Raw genomic sequence first — 21,179 nt, 5'->3', positions numbered from 1 at the left:
CAGTGTATCTTATACTTTTATATATATACATATATATAATATATATAAAACATATATATATATAAATGTATAAGATACACTATAAATAATACTCATTACGCATTCAAGGAGTTAAGTTTAGATTAAGTCAGACATAGGATAAAATAATGAGATAATTTCATGCACGAAAATAATTAGGCGAAATTCTTTATATATATATATATATATATATATATATATAATATATACAATATGTATGTATAAGATACACTGTAAATTATATTCATTACGCATTCAAGGAGTTAAGTTTAGATTAAGTCAGACATAGGACGAAATGATGAGATAATTTCGTTGCATGAAAATAATTGGGCAAGAAATTCTTTATATCTATATAATATATACAATATGTATGTATAAGATACACTGTAAATTATACTCATTACGCATTCAAGGAATTAAGTATAGATTAAGTCAGACATAGGACGAAACGATGAGATAATGTTGTTGTACGAAAATAATTAGGCGAAATTCTTTGTATCTATATAATATATATTATATAGATATAATATATATATTATATATATATAAAGAATTTCACCTAATTATTTTCGTGCAATGAAATTATTTCATTATTTCGTCCTATGTCTGATTTAATCTATACTTAACTCCTTGAATGCGTAATGAGTATAATTTACAGTGTATCTTATACTTATATATATACACTAGCGGATCCTGACGTCGATAGCTCTTTAATGTTTATTTATATTTTTTAAACAAATTCAGCAAAACTGTTTCTTTTAATTTGCAAGGGGGGGTTAAACCCCCCCCCCCCCTCAGGATCCGCCAGTGTATATTATATATATATATATATATATATATGAGTCGTTCGCTCGAAGAACGACTTAAGTCGACTTAAGTTGTTGCAAAAAAAATTGAATTAAAGATTCAACTGTGTGATTCGAGTTATTAATTATTATGTTATTCAGCTTTTATATATTTTAATATACACGTTCTTATTTTGCTGAGTAGCAAAATATTTAATAACTTGAATCATTTAGTTGAATCTTCAATTTTTTTGTGCAAAAACTTAAGTCGACTTAAGTCGTTCTTCGAGCGAACGACTCATATATGCTAACCCGAGAAACAGTTTTTTGACCTTCTCTTCTTGATAATTATTAAATTATTTTTGTTATTATATTATACAAATTACAAATATATTTTAAGAAAGAGAGTGAGAGAGTGAAAGAGATGTAAACACATAAATAATCTTTATTATGCAATTAATAAATTAACAAATTTTTTACAGTGGTAGTACAATCGTGTTAATAAAATATGCCTTCGCGTTATTAAAACGTTTGTTTAAAGTACACGCTCTTGAAAATAGCAGCAATAACAATGCGTAAGAACGCGCCTAACCACCGTGTGAAATGTACGCCGCGATAATTTTGCCCTGGAGTAGAGATATAATTGCCCGTATAATTTGCTTTATACAGAATACCATCTCGTCGTGACTTGGCGTTTGACGATGTTTACTCGATAATAAGCAGCGACATGCGTTGTACTTATGCGTGCAATTTACCCGTCTACTAATTTCGCTTTCTTCTAATACTTTATACATGTTGCTATAAATCTGACAATTTAGAAGTAATGGCGAAACATGATTTTACGTGAGTCATCTTCGAATGAGAATTTTTCACTGATAAAATATACACGAGATGCATCGGAAAAAAATGCATCTCTTTAACTTAAAAGAATTTCTTTCATAGCAAAAATTTTTCTCAAGTAATGCAATTTAAATTTGTAAAAATTTAACTTAAATAATTTATCTTTAATTTAAAATAACACCTTTATTAAGTTTAGTTAAAATTAACTAAAAAAGACATTTTTTGCTATTTATTTGCATTTTTAAAGATTAGTTTATCACATAGTAAAATTATTACAGTTGTAAAATTATATAATATTTATAATTTATTTTAAAAAAATTTATAATTTGTTAAAATTAAAAATTTTGGAAATTTAACTTAATCTTAATTAAATTAAATTAGGATAAATTAGGTTTAAATTTAATTATTGAATAATTTATGTAAATTGCTTGCACAAAAAAATGATTTTTTATTAGACATTGTCGAACACTTCGTAAATTTTCTACTTTATGCAAACAACGTTTAATATAAAATGTGAATAAATACTCGCGGAATTTTGCACAGCTGCTCAAACGCAAAACCGTACGCATAATTCTCAATCTTATGAATATGTTTACGGCCGCATTCTTAGAAAGTCGCAACCCCCACGGAATTTACCTCTTTCTAGCCGCTTACCGATTCCAAGATCGACCTCCGCCTTTCGCGAAAATAGTGAAAAATGGCCAGGGCACAATGGCATCCCCGCAGAATGAGGGCTCTGGCAATTCGGTTTGCATTATGGTGAACATCAATCGTGCCAACCTCGCGCGAGATGAATGTTTAGCGCCGCGCTGGGCATCTTCGTCTTCTGGTTGAGCTTTAGAGCGAGATGTAAGAAACGGGGTTAGATCGCTGAGCGAAATTTAAATCTCTTGCTGCTAAAACCGGAACGCGATATATGCAGAGTTTTCCAAACTCCAGTGAGATACACTTCAAACTACAGATATTTTAGCAATAAAAAGAAATAAATAAAAATTTCTTATTTGAAATGTTACAGATTAATATAACTTTTAAACTATACATATGTTAAAATTACGACCGGATATGATAAAGAGTATTCTTGATATAAGAGAGATTTAAATATGTTTTTATTTACAGAAAATGTATATTTTATATTTATCGCGAGTAATTTCAAATATTATGATATTTTTATATACAATATCTTTTTTTTGTTTTAAATGCTAGAAAAAGTTTAACGATTTTCTTTAGAATTAGCTTGTATTATTTATTTTTTAAGATCGTATAAAAGTCGTGTTGAATTCTGATGAAAAAGAGCTGACAATTCGCGTCATATAATGTATAATATTTTCTATTCGAAACTTGTGCGCCTACTTAGATCTTCACAATGCATTTATATATATGTTTGCGTGTGTGCATTTTGCGTCAACTTTTCGTATCTCATCAGAACGTCAATCTTCAAAGATGCGCTGTAACCGAAAGTAAACTCTTTCGGGCCGAGAGAAGTGGAGTAGGTCGACGCGTTTTCGGGCGCGGAAAGTTACGCAAGGGCCCTTCGACATTCTCGCTCTCACTGAATGGTGTATGCATCTCAAGGCCGCGTAAATCTCGACGGTGAAGGCACAGGTGTATGCACATTCGCAGGACGCGGTATACACATAGGCACGAGCGCGCTCGCGAATCAATAAGTAGGTGATGCACATATACGCGCGCACACAAACATACGTACATATACATACATACATACACACATGTACACAAGTTCTCTTGCGTTCTTAAGCATCTATTTATGTCACGAGTACTCGCGTGCATCCTACATCGGCTTTTCTATTTTCGACGTCTCCTTTGCGCAACACACCCTCGCACCGAATGTCAAGGTCGGCGCGGGGGTAATTATCCTGTCCGGAGTTGGCAGGATGTACGATCGCATTCCGCTCTTATCGATAGATCGCGCGATGGAACACGTGTCGCCGGCACTTCCGTCAAAGTGCCGCAGGTGAGGTTGATGAGGGGGAGATCCCCATCTAGAAACGATATTTGAAGGACAACGATGTGGTCAAATCGATTTACTGCAAATTGTGTTTGTGTATAATAAGCATATATATTAGAAATATTAGAATAATTGACGTTCTTTTTATTTATACAATTAGTAGACATGTATCTAAAAATGAGAAATATCATTGAAACATTTAGACGCAAATAAAACTTCACTAAAACGTTGTTAAGCATATATATTAAAATTGTAGAATTTATTTTATGATCAATCTTATTACTCAAAATAATATGTGGATCCGCGATGAATCTGAGATATCCTAATGTGAATTACATATAGATATTTATAGTGAATGAACTATCTAGGTAGATTGAGAATACTTCAAAAAGTTTTATCCGTTTTATCCGTTTCTTCAAAAACTCTTCAAGAGAATTATATTATAAGTATGTATATTCTCGATCTGATTTTTGTCCAATAAGAGGATGCAGATTATATGTCAGAAGTTTAATCTTTTTCAATGCACGGTTGTGATCTCGTCTCCATAAGCACACATGCATGAATAGAGTTTGTTCTTTTTAGATCTATATTTTTTCCATTTTCTTCTTTTATGCTTTAAAAATTTATTTTTATCTTTTTATCTCTTTATTTCTTTATTTTTGCAATCGCGAGCAGATATTGGATTATTTATATTAGATTATTAAGATATTATAAGATACTATTTCTGAGATAAAAATATAAAATAATATAGGATTTCTTCGGTGAATAGGAGCAATTCATTTAACGTGAATGAGATATTTTAAATAAAGATAATTTTCCATTTTTCCTTTTCCATTAACTTCATATTTTCTCTATTTAAAGCAGGCATGTCAAACACGCGGCCCGCCAACAAAAAAACTGCGGCCCGCCGAAACTTCTTGAAAATCTTTTCAAAAAAATTGTTTTGTGAAAAACGATGTCAAATATCTTCTAAAAAATAATATTAAATTGTGATTTTGTTTATTTTTCATTATAGTTTCTATTTTTGTTTTTTATAAAAAAAAGTAAAATATTTTTTATTATAGTTTCTATTTTTGTTTTTTTATTTAAAAAATCGTAAAATATTTTTATTTTAAAAAGTAACATAAGATATAAATATAAAGCGACTATGTATAATATACATTGAATATACTAAATATAATAATTTAAAAAATCGTATTTTATTTATTCTAGGAACATTGAAAACATGCGGCCCTCAGCTTAATACAAAATAGATCATGTGGCCCGTAATGCAAAACGAGTTTGACATGCCTGATTTAAAGTATGAAGCAAATATACGAATTATAGAAATATACGTACGAGTTCTTGTCTCTTCGTAAAACGATTTCAAATTTCTACAAAATTAGGTCTCTAATTACAATATTGCTGCAAACTATGCATAAATTCATTATTATTCATATTTGAAATGATCTATTTTCGTGTATAAGTTAAACCAAAATACGCGATCGTATGCATTTAAAGTGTCGAACTTTGCTTATGAAACAAACGAATTGAAATTTTCTATTACGATGTATCGTACGTTGCATCGTAATTGCAAATAATAATTAAAACAAAAGAAAGCCAAGCACGATTATAAACACAAATGATTTGGCATGTTGATTTTGGATAATTTATGCTTATGCAATCAATTTTACACATAAACATAAGAGAGAAATTTTCTCTAATTAAATTTAAAAAAGATACATTACACATCAAATATGAAGTTTTTCAACAATCTCTATATCGATATCGATAATGTTTAATAGCAACAAAGAGATATAAATCTAGCTAGTGAGCTTTATATTTACGTCATAGTACTTTCTTCTGCCAAAGATGTTTTTTATTAATAATACGGCGCTATTAATCCCATTATGTTCGTATATTATGTTCATATGTTCATCGTAAAGTTAATAGTAACAGGCATGATATTCAATATTAACGCGACGATCAATCGACTTAAGTCAATATAAAAATATAAAGATACTTCAATAACTTTAATAATGCGAAATTGACCACATTTTCTGAAATTAACTTAGCAAAATCATTTACTCATTATATTCCGATGATAATTGAAGATAATTGAAACGTAAATGCAAGCATATAAAAATCGACGTTTGCTTCTCATTCGCGAAAACCAATACAAATCCTTCGCAGTTGTGAATAATCGAGCGAGCTGCGTCGCTCGAAAAATCGAACGTTCCTCTGCAAGGCACAACGCGCAATTTGTGCGATGTGAGAGCGATGCACTTGTCGCTAAATGTTAGCCGTCAGCCGCTTCGCAAGCGCGATAAATTCCGCTGTGCCGTTCCGTTCCGCTATTTTCTCCCGGGTTTCTCGACGGCGCGGGGCGTCGGTGTCAGCATCAGCGTCGCTGCTCCGGAATAAAGTATCCAATAGAATCGCTAATCCGCCTGCAAACACGCTCGATATTGGGCCACCTGTTTGCTCCGACCGCAATGTTTGCGCTCTGGCGCCGGAACCTGATCGGTGAACCGATATTTTTCCACCATGCGCCTCTGTAATATACATCGAATCGGTAAGCTAGAGAAATGTGAGCGAACCAGGTATCCGATATGAAATTTGCAAAGATGAGAAATTAGCTGCATCATCATATTTAATTATGAAATGTTAAAAATAACGTAGATTAAAAAAAGTAATATATCTATGATTATAATATATAATTTAAAAATATATAATACAGTAAGAAAATAAGATGAGATAAAAAAATATAATAGTGAACAAATATTTAGTATTTATAATAGATACATATCTATCGAGACATTGCATCTAGCTCAAAAATTAAAATTTTATTGAAAGATACTTAAGGCATATTTTCTTGAAAATAAAAGAAGTTTCATCTCTAAGATTTGAACATATCTTTTTTTATATTTTTTAATAGCGATTAAAAAATATTTAAATAATAAATCAATTAATTTATGGATAAATAAAACATCATTTAATAAATTGCTAGAACTTTTTGCGTACGAGATATTTATTCGTTTTTCTTTTTACTCTTTAATAATAAAATGGCCAAGAATATATTCTCTATATATTCGCGTGTCATTCGTATAATCATACAGAAATTCTACAATTGTAATCAGGGTAAATAGAAGTAGTTCATGAGACAAGCCGGATTCAGTCAGAGCGACAGTGCTTGACATCGATCGAATCGATTCCTTGCACATCAGTGCGTTGTCGAGGAAATAGAATGATGAAATTTCCCCTCTATATATCATCCTTCTACCTCTCTCTTGTCACTAATCTTGCATAGTTTTTTAAGTAGGTGGACTTATGCAATAATGTATACTGTTATTCAACTACATTGAACAGTCATAATTCATCCGGATATCTCGCGCAGTTTTCTTCATTGTTTCAAATTAATCAAATGACAGATTACCGCGAAGACGGAATTATTTTTCTTCCCCTGCCTCTTTGCAGATTTGTAATATCAATTTGCGTTTTTCTCGGTCGCAAGAAATTAGCGGATTTTATTCTGCAGGTGTTATAATTTGTAATGTATTCTGATATTCTCATCAAGAATAAAAAAACGATATTTTAGATATGATGAATTATATTTGAGGAAGAATTTATCTGACCGATTATATTGCGATTACAAAATTAAATATTTCGAAAGAAACAATAATTTCTAGATTTCTTACAAAATAACGAGATTGTCTTTAATTTATTAAATTTTTAACAATTATCCTAAAATACACACATAAGTGATTCTTTTTAATATTATGTACTTTTAAATATTACATTTTAATCCATTTATCCACATTGTTTGCATTTTTTATAATTCAAAAGTTAAAATTGATTTACTGCATCTCTAAAAAAACACGATCTTATTGCACATTTAGATTCTATGCAATTATGTGTAATTAAGAATTAAAAAGAGAATTAAAGATTGAGAATTTAACGGTGCGCATTAGAGAGAATCAATATTGCAATATGCGCGAAAAAAATGGTGCGATGCTTGTTAGAAAAGGATCTCAAACCTGCATTGCGCGCGGGACGAATATGCTCGCGATGCAGATAAAGTGTGGCAGTGATGAGGGACGCACAGGGGATTGAGCTGACATTACGTTCGGCCCCATTGGATCCGGACAACAGCGTGCGTTCGACAGTCGATCTTTTGATCGGTCGCCCATAGAAACGCGAGCGTTTAATCCGGCAGCAAGCAATTCCCGCTGACAACATTCGTGCCATCCGTTCCTTTCGGTCGAGGAACAAATATCTCCGCCAGCTTTTGTGTATCGTTGAAATGCGCGCACGCAAAATGTTACGGTGTGTCCATAAACGAGAATAGGAAGAACTGCGTGATCAGAGAGAATCGTGGAGAATTTTCTACGGTGGAGTGCTGGTTTCATCGAAGCTATTATAACTCGTCAAATCGTGTACATACATACACTCAAAACAGTAACAAACGAAGGGATGGTTCGTCGTTAATTTTTTGATAGATATTAATTAATTTTAGCTTTGTTATTTCAGTATCGCTCTAATTAATCGTGTTGAATATTTTTGATAAACTTCGCGCGACATCAATAATTGCTCGGATTGATGCCTTTCTTGCTTTTAATTGCTATATTGCGACGCGGAAAATACTACGGAGTGACGATTAAAATGCAAATGATTAAGAACTGAAGATACGCCATTACTGGCAAGAACTACTTCCGGTCGCGTCGAGGATGCAACCTCTTCTATTGTGCGAAGAGTGCTCGTGCATTGTTGTTGAGCGCGTATCCTCAATGCAAATCGTCTCTCATTATTTTCTTGCTAAGAATTATCGCCTAAAAAATAATGAAACGAAAAGAATAATCACGGAAAAAAGAAGAAGATAATGTAGATAAAATTTTAATGATACATAGCGACAACTGATTATTTTGACGTAAATAATGTATTATTTAACTAAGTTATTTTATGAAAAGAAATAATATTTTAACGGCGGTTTATTTTAACCATGTGAAACAAGTATAGAAATTTACAAGATTTTATAAAACAAAGTGTTTCAAGTAATATTTTAAATTCTTGTATTTCTTCTTCTCTCATAATGTCTGCGATTACAAATTTGTAAAAACTACAAACATACAAAAGACTACTATCTGTAACATAAACATTATTTTAAAAAATAACATCATATATATTAAATTTAATATATTATTTTTTCTCTCAAACTTTCTGATATAATGTGTAACTTGCAATTATTGCAAGACTCGACGAACTAATTGAACACTAATCGAACACATTGGTCGGATCGCAACCTGCGTCGTATAGCGATATCTGTATTGTTCACCAGACATTGGGATGTTATAGGAGATTGTAAGCAGGCAATGGCAGCAATAAGCAATATGTCCACTGGTGGACCTAATCCTGATTAGTCCTTTGTCACTTGAGACCAATATTGACACAACTCAGTCTCTCTCGCGCATCAGTAATACACTTCGAGTATCTAACGAGAAGATTCGATGCTTGCATTGTTGTTTGCAACACAAAACTCAAAAATTCGGCTATTTTACATTAATCATCTATTTACAGGTTTGCCTCGTACAAGAAAATAAATGATAATAAATGCGATTTATAAATATCTTATTAGAAACTCTGCATACACATAAGGGAAGGGTATGATAAATTATTATATATATAAACATCAAACCACTTTATAATTTTTTCCTGAAATTATTACTTCGTATTAGATTGAACTAAACTACTTTAAATTAGAAAATTAAATTATATCTTTACTATAATTTTGCATATTCTCGAAATACGATTCACACAAGCATATAATTTCATTATATTTATTAATAACATTTATTATATACATATATAAAACAAATATATTCATCAAAACATACGCCATCTAACATTGATTGCTTTAACTCAATTTCAATATGTTTGATTGTAATTCGAAAAAACCTAAAATCGCCAAACTTGGACGTTGTAATTATATCTAATACTCAAAACACTATATAAAGATTACACTGGTGTGGTTTCAACACATCATCGGGTTTCTGCCAACGCGTATATTTTACGCAAGCCCCAGTATTACGACTCTCCACTTCCTTCTTGAACATCTTCCAGTGGACTAGATTCCCTCACAGTATTTGCAAACCCGGATGTATGTTCCGTGGTATGCAGCTTCTATTTATCCGGAAATTCCCCGCGGTAAAACCTTGTCTGACAAACTATGCGTACATCGTCTATGCACCTCGATACGTTGCACCCTCCGTTAGCCGTATTACATTCGATGCACTTCAATGTTAGGCGTACCTCGATGTACGCAAGCCACGAGTTAAATTGCACGTGATATGTTAAATCGCGCGAAAATCTCGCAAATATATTTAGATGACTTCAGAAAAGTTAAATAAATTCAAAGCAATGCATCTCTCACGCGAAAACAATATCAAGCGATAAAAATATTTGAGAAAAGTAATAAAATGTTTCTAAAAATATTTTATATTTATTTTGATAAATCTGTTTATTGTATATTTTTATAATATTCAACAATGACTTTTCTATTTCGTATGTATCATTCAACTTTGCATTGCTTTGTTGTACACAAAACCGATTTCCGACGGAATAGAACGCATGAAATCGGAGCGAGATGCAATCACTATCGTACGACGTCACTAGGATATGGAGAGGTCGGACGCTACTCGAAATGTAACTATAACTACTACACGTGTATATGTGTGTGTAGGTGTGTGTGCTGCTGAACACGCACATGCATACATACATGTGTCGGATTTCGACACGGTCACCGAGCCAAGTGTTTCCGCCACTCGTTTTCCGGCGAGCAAGAGGCAGAAAGCGAAGAAAGTGGAGAAGATGGAACGCTAGGTAACGCTTCGGAAATCGGTTCTCCATATATATCGGGTGCTCTAAATAAAGTTCCGGTAATTCGATTTTTGCTGGCATATAGATTTAAAACTACTAACGATTATTTGTCATTGATATAATGAATGGCATGTCAATTTTATTTCAACTAAATAAAAGTAACACATGTCAATACAATTTTATTTCAACTAAAGTAACAGATTTTATTTTAGTTTAGATTGAAATAGAATTAAGTCCATCTATAATTTATAATAATTTCGAAACTTTGATTTGATTTTGATTAAAATAAAATTTTATATATTAGAGTGCACTTCACTTATTATTTTCAGCTGACAAAAACCAAAATAAAATTTTTAATTTGAAATTCTTATACTCTCTCTCAATTTTCAATCAATTTAAGTGATATTTCTCTTTATCTTATATCTATCGAACATATTTCGGTCATCCTATAAGTATATATGCGATTGCAATTTCCAAAAGAAGATACTGGGATTTAAGGAACAAGCGATTCCAGTTGACGTCAATGTATATACTGAATTTAATAATTTAATTTCCGGGGGTATGTGCGCGCATAAAGAGAGATCATCTGAAAAAGATCATCCCATTTTCCTCCGAGACATTTCGTAAATATGTCGATGCAGCGTACATAATTTTTCGACGTTGATACAAACAATCAAATATTCGATTCTCATGAATGTACCGAATCTTTTTTCTTTATATCTTGAAGAGTGCTAGAGAGAATTGAGAGACGAACAAGGATTGAGAGGGAGGGAGATCGGTCTCTATACTGTACCGCGAGTTGCATGAGCACCGAACCTCGGCGATCTCCGCACTGCCCTTCTTTTATTTTATCCGCTCCTTTTGTTTCAGCTACCCCTTTTATTTCGCCGCCGTCCGGATATCCCAAGAAATGGGTTTTCCGAGAAACGGAAAGGGAGCCTGGGTTTCCCCCTAGGAATAGCGAAGTATGAAATAGTAAGGAGATGCAGTCACCGTCGCAAAACGTCAGTCGGATATTGGGGTCGAGATTACTCGACATATATACGCATACGTGCATATATGTGTATTGCTATCATAGTTCCTGTACCTCGCGCGTTATCAGGATGTATTAGTGGATCTTGAAATATGAAAGTTTGATAGCTCGAATATTTCTGATGATTCCATCGCGCGGCTCGGTGCCATCTTTGGCGATCGTCCAATCGAAGCTGGCTGGTTTTATTTGTTCCAACTCGAGGGACTAAAAATTTCACAAAGTTGCTGTATCCACGAATTTCCGATATTTCGCGACAAGTCGCGAAAATTGTCGAATGTCCACATTGTCAAATTGCTGAACGGCAACATCACTATATTGTATAAATTGTCATGCTGCCAAAATCATTTATAAAGTTTAAGTACTTATCAAATTAGCAATTTTCCTGATTTAATCATGATGACATAGTCTCAAATGTCATTTAATGTTTTCGAAGCTTTCTGAATTCTCAAATCTCTGTAATGCTAAACTTCTTACTTTTCAATTTGCAAAGTATTTAAAACATAAAATTTGCATTTCTAAATCGCGAGTATTCTAAAGATCAATATTCTAAAATTGCTTAATTGTAAGATTGACAAACTGATAAATTTTCAAGTATCTTATCAAATGTATTATTTTCGGCAATATTTAACGATCTGACGATTTTAGTAGATGATAGATATTAATTTGAAATCTTTTAGACTTTAAAAATATTGAAATTTTTGATAATAAAATTAATATATATGTAAACAAAAATTTTCTAATTTTAGAAATTATTATTTAAAACGTTGTTTATTATTGCTATTACTAGTGTGTATACATATATATATATATATATATTTATTATTATTATTACTATACAATATGATCAAATTAATTTAAAATTCAAGAATACTACATATACTTGGGCTTCATTCCATCTTATTTATTTAAAATATTTAAAAATGAAGAGTCAAAGGAAATTCATATTATATAAAACTGTCGCTGCAAAACTATGTCAATGGCTACGTTAAGTTCGATCAAATGACGCGAAACCTTTACCGAGGTCATGACTCTAGACAGAAATCTACGACCGATCGATGACCTGTCGCCTCTGCGACATTAAATATTACGAGACAATCGCGTTCGCGTATTTATTCTTCAATCTGCCTCGAAATATTCTCGATGACGTTTTATGTATCTGTGGTCACAACTGCGCTATCGACTATCTCGTACTATCGATACAGAGTTTTATCGTGATACGTATATACAATGGGTTTGCATACATTAGAATTCCGTTTTCACATGAGTTAATATTGCTGTATGTCATCGTTTCGATGGCGTTGCATATAAATTCTTATTACAGTTCGAATTTTCTATCTTGAAAATAGTATAAGATCAATATCTTATAGAGAAATCTATAGAAATCAATATGCCGTACATTTATATGTGCCATTCTTATTGACATACATAATGTTTCAAAACTGAAGTTATATGAACTTCAAATCAGTGGATCGCATTATGTTAGTGATATCTATCGCTTCGCAAATAGTATTATATCTAGGTGTTTTAATGTATTATATAAATTATGTAATACTAATATAATACACAAATCTAAAAATACTTTTAAATGAAAGTTATTTTGAAACAAATCTATATTTTTATCTTTCATCAACACACATACAGTAAAGTTAAATATTAATTAAAAATTAATTATGAATAAATACACATTGCGTAACATTAAATTAAATATTATAAAAATATAATATGTTTAATATACATATTAGGGTGGTCCTTATTTACTCTCAATCAAAATTTAATATTTATTATTTAAATATATATATAATCTAATTGAATCGGTTTTATATAATCTAATCGAATATAATTATGTGCGCGAAGCAAAGTTATATTATTTTTTAATAACAAAATATTAAAAATTGCCGCAATACGTAAAAATTATTATTGCATTGCATGCATAGAAATATATTAATTAATTATGCAATACATAAATATTCCATTTTTAAATCTTTAACATAAAATGCGAAGAAAAAATGAAATTTTCTACAAGAATCTTTCAATCAAAATACCTGCGTTTTCATTAGACTCGCGCGTCTCCCACGTCTGCCACGCTGCATGTCTCGCGCGAGACTGATACCCACCACTGATCGTAAAGACTGCGCAGTGGTGTCGCTACCTGATATAGTGAAACCTAACTTCACAGCCAAGAATGAAGTCAGATCGAGATCGAAAGTCGAAAGCTGAGCCACAGTATGTGGCCGAATACGGCGAAGATTACGTCGTCTGCAAAGATTCAAGTATCAGATTCAAGCACCAAATGCATTTAAGTACTAAATGCCAGAACCTGCTACTTCCTACTGATTGTGAGTTTAAAAAATTGCAATATGTATATATACAATCCAGGATGGTCCTTATTTATTCTTGATCAACATTTTTTTTCGAATTTTTTTCAAGGGACCCCCCAGAATATTTCCAATTCACAAAAAAATAATCTCTGTCGAGATTTCCGTTGTCCGATCGAGCTGAAATTTGGCGGGGATTATTTTTTTGTGGATTGGAAATATTTTAGGGAGGGAAAAAAATTTGAAAGTCGAAAAATAAGGACTACCCTAATATATATGTGTATATATATTAATAAATCAACTGTACGTACCTAATGTAATATTAATAAAGCAAAGTAAAAATGTATACGCGCACGGGTATATACATAATTATTATTTTCAAACGATACACACATGATTTCCGTGTTGCATTAAAGTCTCTCCAAAATTCAATTTATAAGAAGCGTCAGTATAAAGCCACTCGCGACGAGGTAATACGACTCGGATAGAATTTCTTGAACAAACTTTAGATGAATACAAAACAGTGGTTTAACCCGGTCGAGAAGCTAGAATTTAAAACACGGATGTAGATCTGAAAATTCGGAAACCATGGGTTATGCAGACGAGTCGTCCCATTCTCTATCAAACTTTACGCACTTCCGCTTTTGCAAACATCTGACTTGCCGATTTTTGAGAGAATATTATCCGTTGGCTACGGATTTGCGTTTTAAATGTGAGAAAAACATATTGAATCACATTTTTTAGATTATTATTTTATTATCTAGATCTTTCTTTTAATATACTTTTTATAAAACAATTTATAAAGAAAAATATATAAACAAATATAAACAAATCGTAAATATAATATCTTGTTTGAAGTATTATAAAATTTTTCTAAAAAGACCTCATAACATAGATGTAACAACGAAAGTTGCGTAAAGTTGTGCAAAGCGGAAATTACATCATGTAGTATCGAGAATAAGTTCGCGGTTGTCTAACACACTTTAAACAAATGTATTCTTTTTTCCTTTCGGAAAATCTAAACGAAAACCGTGCTGTATCGGAAAATCGAACTATCGAATTTTGGTGTAGCTTAAACGTCGCTATTTCCCGTTCACATCCTACTAGCTCTTAGCCTTTGCTAAATTAACAACGGACCCATTTTTTCGGAAATGATTTTTTCTGGGTGAATATTGCATTCGTATTTGCGACACATTTCGAATCTATACGAAAGTTACTAGAATGCGCAAATTAAGGGGAAAAAATATTTAATATTTAAACGTGACTTTTACTACGTTGTGCATATTAAACATGTTGATATTTTTAAATTTATAATTTTGCATATTAGATGTAAAATCATATATGATATTGATTATTTTAATTATTAATTAATATTTACAAAATAATTTTTGATAAATCATGTTATGTGTTCACTCCAGATTTCATATATATTTTACACAAGTATATAAATATATATATATATATATGTATATAATTTACAAATGATGTTTATTTTTTGATTAATTTTCTTCACTTATTGCATTTTTAACATACGAAGTATGAGCTTCTAAAAATGTCCTGATTAAGCTTACGAGACACTTTAATTCGACCAGATACGCATTTTCGTATATATACACATAGTCGTGTAATTCATCCACCTCATGAAAATCCTACTCTGGACGCGATCACGCGTTGGAATCCGCTACATGCGCGATACGAAACGCCGCGGTGCACGCTGCTCTGCACGCATTCATACGCGATTACGCTGCAATCCCGGCTGCATCCGGACAAATTAGAACGCGCCGATACACGCGCGCGCGCCAGCGGCTCCCAGGATCGCGATTATGCGCGCGTTCCGCGTGTGTGCCGGAATTGTCTACCGAATTAACCCCCTAAATGCAACAGCACACGCATGTCAGATGTTACAAAATAGTTTCTGTATTTCTTCTGTGATTGTGATATGTATTTATGTTCTCGTTTTCAAAATATTTTTATTTTTACAAAAGAAAATCTATTGCGAGAGGGATATTTTATAGAGAAGAGGTTTTGAAAGATTGAAATAATTTTTGGACATTAGCATAATGAGGAAAACATTCTTCCTCTATTTAATCTGTTGCATACACATTTGCGACAATTTCTATTAAATAGTTGACTTAACAGTTCAATTTTTTTTCTGTCTTCGGCATTGATTCAGAATAATACGTTTCGCAGTTTTGATTAAAATCACACACGCCGATGCTCTCGAAATATTTCGAATATTTATCGAACAGAATTATAGTCCATTCGCTGCAGAGAGATCTCATCATAAATCAAAATTACTACAAACAAGAATTGCGATTAAACGTGGATTTCAGCATACTTGTGCAATAGACAATAAACATTGAATTGTTGTTTCACGATTTGTTTGAATAGCGAATGAAAGCCTGGATATGATCGAGAAATAATGCTTTATCAATATGCAAATAAACAAAAGTTTCTCTTTATTTATTAAAAAAATATATATATACATATACAGGGTGTTCCATTTTAACTTTGCCATCGAAATATCTCGTAAAGTCTAAAAGATACGAAAAAATGTTTCAAACAAAAGTTGTGTGGCTTCAAGGGGGACATAAGATAGTGGAAAAGATTTGACCTTGCAAAGTCATTTGAAGGTCACGTGAAGGTCACCGTCAATTGCTTAAAGGAACCTACTACTTTTCTTTGCATATTCTTGTAGCTTATCTCGAGAGCTTTCCAAAATCCTATATATGAGTTGAATTTCGTTCAGAATTTCCTGAGTTATAAGGCTTGAAAGTTACTATACCCATTACTCAAGATGTACCACGCGGAGGTTGCCTAGTCGGATTTACACCTCTCTGGGGTTCAGAGAAAGATTGGAGAATGATCCAGCCAGTGAAGGCAAAATCGATGGTTGATCCAGCCAGTAAAGGCTGTCAGAATTGACAGTTTATTCATAATGAAATATTATAAAATCCTTACTAAGAATAATAGTTTTTCTTAATCACTAAATATGCTTACAGTAAACAGTCAAGAGAGGTGTAAATCCGACTAGGCAACCTCCGCATGGTACATCTTGAGTAATGGATATTGTAACTTTCAAGCCTTATAACTCAGGAAATTCTGAACGAAATTCAACTCATATATAGGGTTTTGGAAAGCTCTCGAGATAAGCTACAAGAATATGCAAAGAAAAGTAGTAGGTTCCATTTAAGCAATTGACGGTGACCTTCACGTGACCTTCAAATGACTATGCAAGGTCAAATCTTTTCCACTATCTTATGTCCCCCTTGAAGCCACACAACTTTTGTTTGAAACATTTTTTCGTATCTTTTAGACTTTACGAGATATTTCGATGGCAAAGTTAAAATGGAACATATATACATATATATATATATATATATATATATATATATAAACAAATGCAAAAAATAAAAATATATTATTGAAAAACTATCAATTCAGATTCTTTTATATTGTTGGATGTTACAACACTTCTTGAATAAATCTATACAAATATAATAATACACTACATAGTATGTTCTTACATATTATATATATTTGTATATATTGTAAATTTTATCCATCCACACACACGCATACATATATATATAGTATGTATAATAAAGATAAAATCTGTCGTTTGAGAACTCTTTGGTTGAAACCATTGTGCTCTGTCATGCAAACCTTCTATTACGTCAATTGCGAATAACGACTATGAGTATTCTTGTATAATAAAACAAAGCTTTATTACGTTCCCGAAGCATCGTCACTGGTTGCCGTCACAGGTATACTATTGACTTAACTCTTAATTCATCCATCGATTCAATCTTCCATTGCGGCTATATTAATATATTTAGCGGATCGTTGAGCCAATTCTCTCATCTCTCATTTTAATGCAAATATTTGTGAACGAGACGATTTTAATTGAAAGCAAATATATAATATATTTGTAAAATGGAAGAATGTATTTTTTGCAGAATAATAAGAAATTTGCAATGAGAATTATTGAACTCATTGTCAGTTCTGCTGTAACGATAACAGTGACAAAATGTTACACAAAGTCGATAAATTGCTTATATTTAGCGTCGCATCGTTGATCCAATTTTTACGTATTTTTTAATAGTTTTAATAGTTAATTTTTTTAATAATTACGAGCTTGGTGTATATATAATATCAAAAGATTTATTTTTTATTCGTGCTTTAATAAGAATAAAAACAATAAGAATTTTCATAAGGCCAATTATATATTTATATTAATTATAATTAAAAAATATCAATAATCCGCTCGTATAAATTTCAAAAATTAATAACGTGAATAATAGGCCAACTAAACGAGCACAAAAGCAATAGGATGTTGGAATAATTTTGTTTTTATTATGATAAAGTGAGCGTAAACGTTTCGACCGTACTCGGTCTTTTTCAATACAATTTGAGAACAAAAAATAAAAAAACCAATACCGTCCGTCATATTATATTTATGTCTAAGTTTATTTTATTCTTGGTTTTTTTATTTTTTGTTCTCAAATTGTATTGAAAAAGACCGAGTACAGTCGAAACGTTTACGCTCACTTTATCAAAATAAAAACAAAATTATTCCAACATCCTATTGCTTTTGTGCTCGTTTAGTTGGCTTATTATTCACGTTATTAATTTTTTAATTATAATTGTTAAATTATGCATTATTACCGCTATGCGCTGTGCGTTATTTATATCGATGAGAATCTCCTATTGAACAAAGATGTGTATAATTTGATAGCTCGAATATATTGAGAGAATTTAATAGTGTAATAATTTTAGCAGTAGTTAATAGTGATTAATTTTATTCGTTTCATACAAGCTTAATATCTCTACTTTTGAGGAACAAGGAAAATTGTAATTTACACTTCTCAAGGTTGCTACAATAGATTGAATATACACTATTATCGCAAAAATTGCATATTTTGACAGCTTTTTCAATATTAAGCCTGCGGCGATCTACTAGAGATGCACTCATGGTGTGATGCTAATAATAATAAATAAAATAAGTATAATTTACTAACAATAAATTATTTTTAAAAAATTACACTATCAAAAATTAAAAAAAAAACAGTCTATTATAAACCATTAAAATGAGAAATTAAATTTATAGGCACTGTATACATAAAATGCAAGAATAAATTATAATTTAAATAATTCTATAATTCAAACATAATAACAAATGCTTGCTAACATTCCATAAACGTTTTTAGAAAAATGTGAACACGCCAGTATGAAAATTGCCATCTACCACAATGTCATCATAGTGATCGGATTTTCGTTTTGTTCGTCTCGATCGAGATCGAGACCGGCTCCAACGCCGCGAGCGGTAATAAGTGTCCGAGATTGCGAGAAGGAAAAAAAAATAGAAAAAAGACAAGAGAGAGGAGGGAGAAGGTGGGAGCTTGATTAGGAGATCGCTCGGGGCAATCTCTGCCTCGCGGCCTTTTTTTACGTCGCGCAATTTTATTGTGTCTTAACGAGGTCGGGGACCTAACCCTCCCTCGCGATTCACCCCACCCTCGTTCGTCGTACATCGCAGGCAATTTCGTTCCATCGGTTCTTCGTTCCTTCAATTCCGCCTCGAAGACTTCGTCTTTGTTGTGGCGCTGCACTTGGTACAGATCGTCAGTTCGTTTTTACCTATCCTAAATCAAGATTCCGCTTGCAGAACTTCTTGCGAGATTAATTTTTTGGAATAATAACACATTGCCATTGCTCCTTCAATGAATAAATAATGCATAAGTATATAATATTACATAAAATATCGTAAGAAATAACTCTAAACACAATAACTCTTATCTTCTGCATAATTAGCAAGTAATGGAATTTTTAAAGTTTTTCAAATTTTTGATCGTATTTTATATCGTGTCGAATTTTGACGAATTTTATCGTAATGAATTACTATACCGTATAGCGTTCGACACATATTAAATTATCTATTTTATATGCTGATTCTTTTCTGTATCAGATAATTACAATCAATCAGGCTAATATTTTAATTTGATTAAAAGACAAATAAAAATATACAATTTCAATATAAATTTAGCAAGCGGAATTAATTATATTAGTATGTAAAAAGTTCCATAAGTAGATAAATCGGGTGACAACATTATTAAAGTACCAAACTAATTGCCACCACAAAAATAATTTCTCTCAATGTTAATTAATGATGTAAATTATTATCAAAATTATAAATAACAATAAATATATTCAGCATAAATACTGATCTCATCAAAAACATAGCGCAATAAATAATCAAATAAATGCAGATAAGGGATGATGCAATAATTATTTCTTAAAAAATTTCTATAATAAATAAATTGAGATTTGTAATCAATACGTATAAAGTAGATTTTGTAAATGAGAGTGTACAGGTAATTTTTGCGAGCAGTTTGATAATACAGATATATTACTTGGACTGTATATTCTACGAAATTATGGAATAAAACATAGCTTCTGAAACATTTTTAAACACATTACCGTCTGCACCTCATTACATACTCAATTTTACTTTAACTACGAAAATAAATCTTGCGTAACACACCCGAGTAATCCTCGCAAAAATCTCGATATCGCGCAATTCGCGCTGAATTGCGCGATGTGCAGATGTGCATCAGCGCGTAAGGCAGGAAATCGCTAATCCAGTCCAGTTGGAAAAGGGCAAAAAAATTGGCGGAAAAGATACGGGAAAAGCGATGTAGCTCGTACGTTTTCTTAATTACACGGCGGATACGCGGCGGCATTAATTACTCGGCAAACGTTCATTACACGGCCGATTGCGGCAAATGCCGATTCGCGCTGCGAGTGCACTCTATGCTCTGCCGCAGCGTAGAAATCCCGTCGAGGCGGCCGTCCGGAAGTGACGACAGCAGACGGTCAACCGAATCCATCGCACGCAGAATAATCCATACGGGATTTCCGCGCTCACCGTTGCATCATCTGGCCTGGTCTGCATAATCGCACGTGCGCGACCTGCTGCCACAATTCCCGAGATATTCCGCGCACCGGTTAAATACCGCGAAAGCGAATCTAATCGACGCAATGTATAAAATAATCTCAAAATTTCACAATTTTTATGAAATTTTGCGTATATTTAAAATTTTCCAACATAAGGATTTAGTTTGTTATAATGGGAATAATTACACAGTTGGAAAATTTGTGTTTTCTTGTTAAAAACGGTCCCCGTTAAAAATTTTTGTGTTAAATATTTAACACATTCATGTGTTAAATTAACATATTGCTGTTGTGTTAATTAAACTCAAATGTTAAATTATTAAAATAACTGAAAAAAGTGTAAAAATAACACAATGTGTATTTACTTTTAATTTTACACAATAAATATGTTTGATATTATTAGTGACAAGATTTAT

The 21,179-nt window shown here is 32.0% G+C and overlaps 1 protein-coding gene across 7 annotated transcripts in view; it reads left to right on the top strand.

The window, feature by feature from the left end:
- The window catches only part of Gfrl (Glial cell line-derived neurotrophic family receptor-like), a 294,550-nt gene that overhangs the window by 201,565 nt on the left and 71,806 nt on the right, over positions 1-21,179 (top strand). The window lies entirely within an intron of this gene.

The sequence above is a fragment of the Prenolepis imparis genome, unplaced genomic scaffold, assembly GCF_030444845.1.
Source record: "Prenolepis imparis isolate NDT839.2.m4 unplaced genomic scaffold, iyPreImpa1.0 SCAF_1, whole genome shotgun sequence".
Classification (NCBI taxonomy): Eukaryota; Metazoa; Arthropoda; class Insecta; order Hymenoptera; family Formicidae; genus Prenolepis; species Prenolepis imparis.
Note: the sequence above shows the minus strand (reverse complement) of the source record. Positions and strands in the feature narration are given on the sequence as shown.